We start from the raw sequence: 7,500 nt of genomic DNA, 5'->3' as shown, positions 1-7,500 counted from the left end.
ATGTTTTGGAGTGGTTTTGATTTTTAGAGAGAAAAAGAAAAACTGATAAAGGAGAAACACTGTGGCGACACACACACACACACACACACTCACACTCACACTCACACTCACACACAGACACACACACACACACACACACACACACACACACACACACACACACACACACACACACACACACAACACACACACACACACACACACACACACACACACACACACACACACACACACACACACACACACACACACACACATGTATATATGCACTGTGATATACTTGTGATCAGTGGATGAGATCATATCCTGCTGGAAACCTTGTTTTTGAAGGACGCGGAATGAAGAAACATAAAGTTATTCACAGAAAAAAGGAAAGAGAGAGAAGAAAAGAAAAGAAAAAGAAAGAAAAAAAAAGAATTTTGTCGTGAAGTGAAATGAATCTCGAAGTGTCATTGATATCACATTTTTTTTTACAAAGTGAAAAGTGATCAGATGATGAAGAAAAAGAAAAAGAAAACGAAAAAAAAGGATTGCAAAGTGATATCCGCTTGTAAGTTGCATGTTGTTGCATGCGGTGACGGATGGCGAACGTGACTCGGATTTTTTAACAGAAGTAAGGCGTGGAACTAAAAAAAAAATGTATATAAGCATAAATATATATTTTTTCATGTATTTATGTATGGCGAGTGTGTGTGTGTGTGTGTGTGTGTGTGTGTGTATGTGTGTGTGGTGTGTGTGTGTGTGTGTGTGTGTGTGTGTGTGTGTGTGTATGTGTATGTGTGTGTGTGTATGTGTGTGTGTGTGTGTGTGTGTGTGTGTGTGTGTGTGTGTGTGTGTGTGTGTGTGTGTGTGTGTGTGTGTGTGTGTGGTGTGTGTGTGTACTTGTTTCTTTGTTAAGGTCTATATAATTACATTATTGCTTTTGTATGGGCGTGCATGTGTATTTGTATGGCCATTTGCATTTTTTTTCGTCCATATGCCCTTATCTGGATGTGTTAGAGCCTGTATGCGTGTGCGAACAAGGGAGCGAGGGAAATGATTGTGTAAGTATTTATGTTTATGACTCAAGACAACAACAACAAAAAAGAAGTAAAAAAAAAAAACGAAAATTAGGAAAAAAAAGTTATAAAGAGTAAAATAAATAAGCAAATACAATAGAAATAAAGGAAACTCCGTGGGCGTACTTGAGGGCCGCTCTCAATTGCTGAGCCGGAGTGCCTTGAGTCAGCGCGTCCGTTTCCAGCCAAAGCAACAGCTGATGTGCGTGTGCGTGTGTGTGTGTGTGTGTGTGTGTGTGTGTGTGTGTGTGTGTGTGTGTGTGTGTGTGTGTGTGTGTGTGTGTGTGTGTGTGAGTGTGTGTGTGTGTGTGTGTGTGTGTGTGTGTGTGTATGTGTGTGTATGTGTGTGTGTGTGTGTGTGTGTGTGTGTGTGTGTGTGTGTGTGTGTGTGTGTGTGTGAGTGTCTTCTGGGCGACTTCGCGGGGCCGCATCACCGTTTAAATGCCTCCGTTTTCGAGAAGCGGGTGATTTCAGCGGGTGAGGAGGTCGCTTTGGGATGGCCGCTGGGGGGTGGGGGGCGGGGGGAGAGGGGGGAGGGGGAGGGGGAGATAGATGTATAGATGCGTGGAGGGATAGATGGATGGGGGTATAGGTGGATAGGTTGCTGAGGCACGGACATAAAAAAATGACAGGCAGATAGAGGCATAGACATATAAATATATATTTATTTATTTATTTATTTATTTATTTATTTATTTATGAAAACTGATAGAAACCACCGACATAGAAAAAACTTATAAGTAGAGAGACAGACATACAGATAGATACACAAATAGGCTATAGCAAAGCATAGAAACTAAGAATAGAAAGACAGGCTGGCACAGACAGACAGAGGTAGACTGGCTGACAAAGACAGACAGGCACAGATAGAGGCAGACTGACTTGACAAAGACAGACAGACAGACAGGCATAGATAGACTGAGGCAGACTGACTGGCTGACAAAGACAGACAGAAAGACAGGCAGGCACAGATAGACTGACTGTTGAAGACAGATATGCAGACAGACAGACACGTGCGTAAACATGGCCAGCCGCAGGGACGGACGCGGCTGGCAGCGGCGGTCGTGGAACAGCAACTGGCTGTCGCGATTGATATGTGCTTTGATAGATGGATATAGGCCTTATATGATGTATGATGTGATGTGGGTATGAGAGATGGATATATGCTTTATATGATTGATATATGGTGTGATGTGGGTATGATAGATGGATATATGCTTTCTCTGGAACGTGTGGTGGTGTTTTGTGGATTTGTTTCTGTTTTTATCATGTTTTTAGTAATGTTTTTTTTCGTCTTTTTTTTTTGTCATCTTCTTTTCCATCTTATTCATCTTCTTTATCTTCTTCATCTTCATCTTCAGAGAGAGAGAGAATGAATGAGAGACAGAGAATAAGAGACAGAGACAGAGAGACAGACAGACAGACAGACAGACAGACAGACAGACAGAAGGAGAAAGAAAGACATAGAGAGAGAGAGATAGATAGGTAGATAGATAGAGAGATAGATAGGTAGATAGATAGATAGGTAGATAGATAGATGGATAGATAGATAGATAGGTAGATAGGTAGATAGGTAGATAGACAGATTGGCAGATAGGCAGATAGCGAGAGAGATAAGAAAAAAGATAAAAGACCATATACATTTTTGATTTACACATTCATACCAGGTTGGCATATCACTCCCCCTCCCCCCCTCTCATGACGTCACGGCATGACATCACCGTCACCCAGCGTGTCACCTGTCAAGGAGCCTGGGATGTGACGTCGAGGTGGACGGATGTTGTTCATCCTCGAGGAGGAGGTTTCCTAACTTTTTTGAGAGGGGGGTTGGGGTGGGTTTGTTTGCTTGTTTGTTTGTTTGTTTGGTGGTATCTTCGGGATTCTTTGTATCTCTTGTCTCTGTCTCTCTTTCTTTTTCTTTCTCTTTTTCTTTTTTTTCTCTCTCTCTCTCTCTCTCTCTCTCTCTCTCTCTCTCTCTCTCTCTCTCTCTCTCTCTCTCTCTCTCTCTCTCTCTCTCTCTTCCTCTCTCCCTCCCTCCCTCCCTCCCTCCCTCCCTCCCTCCCTCCCTCCCTCCCTCCCTCCCTCCCTCCCTCCCTCCCTCCCTCCCTGGGAAGAAACAAAAGTCAGAAATCGAACAGAAAAAGAGAGAACAAGGTGATAAAAAGGCTGTTAATTACCGTTCAATACCCTTTTCCTATCACGCCTCCCTTCTCCTCCCCCTCCCCCCACTTCCCTTCCTCCCCTCCCCCCTCCCCTTCCTCCCTTCCCCTTCCTCCCCCTCCCCTTCCTCCCTCCCCCTCCCCCACTTCCCTTACTCCTCCCCCCACTTCCCTTCCTCCCCTCCCCCCTCCCCTTCCTCCCCCTCCCCCTCCCCCTCCCCTTCCTCCCTCCCCCCTCCACTCCCTTCCTTCCCTCCCTTCCCTCCTACCTTCCCTCCTACCTTTCCATCCCTCCCTACCAATCTTCCTGAATCCTTTCCCCTCCTCCGCCTTCCCCCTTGCCCATTTCCTCCTAATCCCCGCTCCTTACCCTCTTTTCTCCTTACCTCATTACCTCATAACTCCCGTACTTCCCCTCATAACTTTCCTCCTTCCCTCCCTTCCTTCCTCAACCCCTCTCCGTGTTTACCCCTGGTCGCTTGCCCTCTCCTCCTTATCCCTTCGTGCCCTCTCCTCCTTATCCCTTCGTGCCCTCTCCTCCTTATCCCTTCGTGCCCTCTCCTCCTTATCCCTTCGTGCCCTCTCCTCTTTATCCCTTCGTGCCCTCTCCTCCTTATCCCTTCGTGCCCTCTCCTCCTTATCCCTTCGTGCCCTCTCCTCCTTATCCCTTCGTGCCCTCCTCTCCTTATCCCTTCGTGCCCTCTCCTCCTTATCCCTTCGTGCCCTCTCCTCCTTATCCCTTCGTGCCCTCTCCTCCTTATCCCTTCGTGCCCTCTTTCCTCCTTATCCCTTCGTGCCCTCTCCTCCTTATCCCTTCGTGCCCTCTCCTCCTTATCCCTTCGTGCCCTCTCTCCTTATCCTTCGTGCCCTCTCCTCCTTATCCCTTCGTGCCCTCTCCTCCTTATCCCTTCGTGCCCTCTCCTCCTTATCCCTTCGTGCCCTCTCCTCTTTATCCCTTCGTCCCCTCTCCTCTTTATTCCTTTGTCCCCTCTCCTCTTCTTTTGCCTACGTTTTAACTGCTTTTTTCTTACTCGTCCAACCTGCTTTAGTAACTTATCTACATCCTGCTCTCACACTCTTCTATTTTTTTTTTTGTATTTCCTCCTCCTCCTCTCCTCGTCTTCTCGTATTTATTCCTCTTCCTCCTCCTCCTCCTCCTCCTCCTCCTCCTCCTCCCCTCCTCCTCCTCCTCCTCCTCCTCCTCCTCCTCCTCCTCCTCCTCCTCCTCCTCCTCTCCTCCTCCTTCTCCTTCTCCTTCTCCTTCTCCTCCTCCTCCTCCTCCTCCTCCTCCTCCTCCTCCTCCTCCTCCTCTTCCTCCTCCTCCTCCTCCTCCTCCTCCTCCTCCTCCTCTCCTCCTCCTCCTCCTCCTCCTCCTCCTCCTCCTCCTCCTCCTCCTCCTCTCCTCCTTTCCTCCTCTTCCCCTCCTCCTTCATCCCCAAGAGCCCTTTCTCTTGCCTCTAACCCTTCTTTCTCCTCCTCCCTTCCATCTCTCACTTATCACCCTTTCCCTGCCTCTAAGTTACCTTCCCTCCCCCGCCCTTTTGTCCCCCCCCCCCCACCTCTTGTAACCCCCTCCGCTCACGCTCTTCGTCCCCCACCTCTTACTTATTTATCTCCCTCCCTCGCTTCATACGTATCTTTTTTTTTATTTATTGTTCTAATTCATCCTCTTACCCCTCTTAATTTCCTTTCCCTCCTCTCGTGTATTCCTCTTATTCTCCCTTTCCCTCCTCTTGCTTATTCCTCTTACTTATTCGCCTATCTTCTTCTCCTCCCTTCCCTTCCTCTCACTTTTTCCTCTTATTCATTCTCCTTTCCCCTCTCCTTCCCCTCCTCCCACTTCCTTATTCCCCTTTCTTCTCTCCTCCTCCTCTCACGTCTCCCTTCTCCTCCCTTCTCCTCCTCCCACTTATACCTCTTACTCATTCCCCTCTCCCCTCTCCTCCTCCCACTTATTTCCTCTTCTCCTTTCTCCTCCTCTCACTTATTCCTCTTACTTAACCCCCCCCCCCCACCTCTCCCTCCAGCAATGCCGTGTGCCTCCCTCCCCCCGATGCAGGGATTACGTCAAAGTTAAAACGCCTCGACAGCACTTCCACCGAGGGACGAGGGAGGGGAGGGAGGGGAGGGGAGGGGAGGGAGGGAGGGGATGAGGGAGGGAGGAAGGGGAGGGGAGGAGATGAGGGAGGGAGGGAGATAGGGAGGGGGGGGGAGGAGGGGATGAGGGAGGGAGGAAGGGAGGGAGGGGAGGAGAGGAGATGAGGGAGGGAGGGAGATAGGGAGGGAGACAGGGAGGCGGGGCTCAAGGTCACTTCCATTGAGACCTGGTGTCCGTGCGCTGGCTGTGGGTGGGGGGGGGGGAAGGTTAGAGGTTAGAGAGGATAGAGGATAGAGCTAGAAATAGAGATAATGGTTGGAAGGAGGAGGAGGAGGAGGAGAAGGAGGGGGAGGGGGAGGAGAAGGAGAAGGAGAAGGAGAAAGAGTAGGAGGAGGGGGAGAAGAAGAAGGAGACGAAAGGGGAGGGGTAGGAGTAGGAGGAGGAGAAGAAGAAGGAGGAGAAGAAGAAGGAGGAGAAGAAGGAGAAGAAGGAGAAGGAGAAGAAGGAGAAGGAGAAGGAGAAGGAGAAGGAAGGGGGAGTGGGTGGAGAAGGGTAGGAGCTCGCAGTTACAGGTCTGAGGGTGGGTGGGTGGAGGTTTTCAAAGGGGGGGGGGAGGGTAGAAGGTAGAGAGGGCGGCAGGAGGATAGGGGGGTGGTTTGGGGGAGGGTTGGTGGGTAAATGAGGGGGGGGTGGGGGGAGTAATGGGTAGGTGGGTAGGAAGGTAGCTAAGGGGAGTAAGAGACAAGGCAAGAGTTTAAAGAGGGATTGCAAGAGTAAGGATTAAATAATTGTTAAGATTAGATACAATTAATCAAATCATAACTATAATTAATAAAAAGTCTTAGTAAAATGATAATAATAGTAATAATAGTATAGATAGTAGTGATAATATGATATAATTGGTGATAGTAAATGAGGTTTTAGTGATGGTGTGGATGATAAGGCTTGGAGGGAAAGAGATAAAGGAGGTCATTTTGAGAGACGTTTTAGCAGTGGCATTGGTCCGTGCGATGTTGTTGGAAGCAGGAACTGTAACGTTGAAAGGATATGAATAAGGTTAGTAGTCGTAGTAACAGTAACATCAACAACAACAACAACGACAACGACAACAAAACATTAATGGCAATAATAGCATTAAGGAAAAAAACACTGCCGATAGTAAATAGAGCAGAGTACCCAGTAACAGCACAGAAGAGAGAGAGAGACAGACAGACAGACAGACAGACAGACAGACAGACAGACAGACAGACAGACAGACACAGACAGACAGACAGACAGACAGACAGACAGACAGAAGCAGAGACAGAGGTAGAGAGAATGATAATAAAAAGAAAAAAAAAAAAGAAAAAAGAAACAGAAGTAGAATCTGTCTGTAAATAAAGACGATTTGAGACCGGCGGGGCGTCCTGCCCTCCGCTCGCGCCCTGCTGGCTCTGCTTACGAGCGAGAGGGCGAGTGAGGAGCAGGGAGCATTTAACAGGGGGACGGGAGATGGTAGATGGAGAGAGGGAGACAGAATAAGGGTGAGAGGGGCGCAGGGAGACAGGGGAGATGATGAGGGAGGTTGAGCGTGACAGGGAGAAAGGGAGACAAGGAGGTTAAGGGTGAGAGGGGCGCAGGGAGACAGGGATTAAGGGTGATGAGGAGGAAAGAGAGACTGATGATGATAGGGACGCAGGGTGAAAAGGATAAAGAGAGAACAGGGTGAAAGGGAGAAGAGTGGGGGAGGCAGGAGAGAATAAGGGAGGGGGATGCAGGGAGAAAGGGAAGATGAGCAGGGAGATTAAGGGTGCCAAGAAAAAAGAGAGACTGAGGGATATCCCCCCGTAATACGCTCAGGTCGCGTCGCGCCTCAGGACTCGTAAAAGATGCCTTGGCTTCTGTTTTTTTATGACGATTCATTTTTCTCTCTCCTCGTTTTTCTTCGTCTCTGTGATTTTTTTTTTTTTACCGTTTCTGTCTCACTGTCTGTCTGTCTGATAGTCTCGTCTCTTTCTGGCTTTGTCTCTTTCTCTCTCTGTCTCTTTCTCTCTCTTTCTCCCTCTTTCTCCCTTTCTCTCCCTCTCTCCCTTCCTTTCTCTCCCTCTCTCCCTTCCTTCCTCTCTCTCTCCTTCTCTCTCCTCTCTCTTCTCTCTCTCTCCTCCCTTTCTCTCTCCCTTCTCCTCTCTCTCCCTCTTTCTCTCTC

At 48.6% G+C, this 7,500-nt stretch overlaps 1 protein-coding gene across 2 annotated transcripts in view; it reads left to right on the top strand.

The window, feature by feature from the left end:
• LOC119590662 (TBC1 domain family member 10A-like) overlaps positions 1–7,500 on the top strand; it is an 80,611-nt gene that overhangs the window by 28,031 nt on the left and 45,080 nt on the right. Inside the window, exon 1 of one of the 2 annotated variants that reach the window (XM_037939358.1) lies at positions 190–613. The exons of the other annotated variant lie outside the window; for it this stretch is intronic. The gene's annotated coding sequence lies outside the window, so the exon portion shown is untranslated. Of the gene's footprint in view, positions 1–189; positions 614–7,500 lie in introns of those variants that run through there. 2 annotated transcript variants of the gene reach the window in all.

The sequence above is a fragment of the Penaeus monodon genome, chromosome 3 (genome assembly GCF_015228065.2).
Source record: "Penaeus monodon isolate SGIC_2016 chromosome 3, NSTDA_Pmon_1, whole genome shotgun sequence".
Taxonomy (NCBI): domain Eukaryota; kingdom Metazoa; phylum Arthropoda; class Malacostraca; order Decapoda; family Penaeidae; genus Penaeus; species Penaeus monodon.
This window is presented reverse-complemented; position numbering and strand designations above follow the sequence as displayed.